Source organism: Hordeum vulgare, unplaced genomic scaffold, assembly GCF_904849725.1.
Source record: "Hordeum vulgare subsp. vulgare unplaced genomic scaffold, MorexV3_pseudomolecules_assembly, whole genome shotgun sequence".
Lineage (NCBI taxonomy): Eukaryota > Viridiplantae > Streptophyta > Magnoliopsida > Poales > Poaceae > Hordeum > Hordeum vulgare.
Window position 1 is genome coordinate 345,001 of NW_025422490.1, and position 2,438 is coordinate 347,438.

A 2,438-nucleotide genomic window follows, 5' to 3' on the forward strand; every position below is an offset into this window, starting at 1 on the left:
CGAAAAGGGTTTTCCATGAGATGGTAAATGAAAACGATTAGTCCCACACGAGGTTTGGGAATAAGTGATTGTCTGATAATGAGCAAGGAATATACGTCTTTCTGCTAAAGAGGATCTATTAAACTCATAATTCATTAGATCCTTGTTATCAATGCCAACTAGGTATCATAAGGAAATGGATCCCGGTTGTTCAATCCTTTGATAACCAAGGTCATTCTTTGCTAAAGAGAAATGATCACTATGAGTCAGACTCAATAGAATTGGATCCATTCCAAATAGCGAGAATTAGGATTCTTGATCCCTCTCAATCTCTCTTTCAATTCGAGGATCCAGAGAGGTGTTTTCATAGTCATCTCCGAATATTTGCCATCTCGGAATATTTTCGATTTCATTTTTCTATGATATGTCTTTCTATATGAAAATTGGTTATTTACGATGTACGATGATCCCTGTTAAGCATCCATGGCTGAATGGTTAAAGCGCCCAACTCATAATTGGTAAATTTGCGGGTTCAATTCCTGCTGGATGCACACGAACGGGAACATTCCATAAGTCTATTGGAACTGGCTCTCTATCCATGGAATCTCATCCATCATCCATACATAACGAATTGGTATGGTATATTCATACCATAACATAAGAACAATAAGAACTCGAATTCTTATCGATACTGGAACTCAGAGCATAGGAGGGAAAGTCGATTTATGGATGGAATCAAATACGCAGTATTTACAGAAAAAAGTCTTCGTTTATTGGGAAAGAATCAATATACTTTTAATGTCGAATCGGGATTCACTAAGACAGAAATAAAGCATTGGGTCGAACTCTTCTTTGGTGTTAAGGTGGTAGCTGTGAATAGCCATCGACTACCTGGAAAAGGTAGAAGAATAGGACCTATTCTGGGCCATACAATGCATTACAGACGTATGATCATTACCCTTCAACCGGGTTATTCTATTCCACTTCTAGATAGAGAAAAAAACTAAAGGAGAATACTTAATAATACGGCGAAACATTTATACAAAACACCTATCCCGAGCACACGCAAGGGAACCGTAGACAGGCAAGTGAAATCCAATCCACGAAATAATTTGATCCATGGACGGCACCGTTGTGGTAAAGGTCGTAATTCCAGAGGAATCATTACCGCAAGGCATAGAGGGGGAGGTCATAAGCGCCTATACCGTAAAATAGATTTTCGACGGAATCAAAAAGACATATCTGGTAGAATCGTAACCATAGAATACGACCCTAATCGAAATGCATACATTTGTCTCATACACTATGGGGATGGTGAGAAGAGATATATTTTACATCCCAGAGGGGCTATAATTGGAGATACTATTGTTTCTGGTACAAAAGTTCCTATATCAATGGGAAATGCCCTACCTTTGAGTGCGGTTTGAACTATTGATTTACGTAATTGGAAGTAACCAATTAGGTTTACGACGAAACCTAGAAATCGATCACTGATCCAATTTGACTACCTCTACGGGATAGACCTCAACAGAAAACTGTTGAGTAACGGCAGCAAGTGATTGAGTTCAGTAGTTCCTCATAGAAAATTATTGACTCTAGAGATATGGTAATATGGAGAAGACAAAATTGTTTGAAGCACGCACAGAACCGGAAGCGCCCCTTGTTTCAAAGAGAGGAGGACGGGTTATTCACATTTAATTTGATGGTCAGAGGCAAATTGAAAGCTAAGCAGTGGTAATTAAGACCCCCGGGGGAAAATAGGGATGTCTCCTACGTTACCCATAATATGTGGAAGTATCGACGTAATTTCATAGAGTCATTCGATCTGAATGCTACATGAAGAACATAAGCCAGATGACGGAACGCAGAGACCTAGGATGTAGAAGATCATAACATGAGCGATTCGGCAGATTTGGATTCCTTTCCTATATATCCACTCATGTGGTACTTCATCATATGATTCATATAAGATCCATCTGTCTAGAGATCGTCATATACATCTAGAAAGCCGTATGCTTTGGAAGAAGCTTGTACAGTTTGGGAAGGGGTTTTTTGAGAGAAAAGAAGAATCTACTTCAACCGATATGCCCTTAGGCACGGCCATGCATAACATAGAAATCACACGTGGAAGGGGTGGGCAATTAGCTAGAGCAGCAGGTGCTGTAGCGAAACTCATTGCAAAAGAGGGTAAATCGGCCACTTTAAGATTACCATCTGGGGAGGTCCGTTTAGTATCCCAAAATTGCTTAGCAACAGTCGGACAAGTGGGTAATGTTGGGGTGAACCAAAAAAGTTTGGGTAGAGCCGGATCTAAGTGTTGGCTAGGTAAACGCCCCGTAGTAAGAGGGGTAGTTATGAACCCTGTGGACCACCCCCATGGGGGCGGTGAAGGGAAAGCTCCCATTGGTAGAAAAAAACCCACAACCCCTTGGGGTTATCCTGCGCTTGGAAGAAGAACT

General features: G+C 40.8%; 1 protein-coding gene across 1 annotated transcript in view; it reads left to right on the plus strand.

The window, feature by feature from the left end:
- Nucleotides 1-1,214, plus strand: part of LOC123417026 (NAD(P)H-quinone oxidoreductase subunit 2 A, chloroplastic) — a 6,887-nt gene extending 5,673 nt beyond the window's left edge. Inside the window, exon 2 of the mRNA XM_045106874.1 lies at nt 1-1,214. This exon is cut by the window's left edge and continues 3,332 nt beyond it. The gene's annotated coding sequence lies outside the window, so the exon portion shown is untranslated.
- Nucleotides 1,215-2,438: the final 1,224 nt, after the last annotated feature.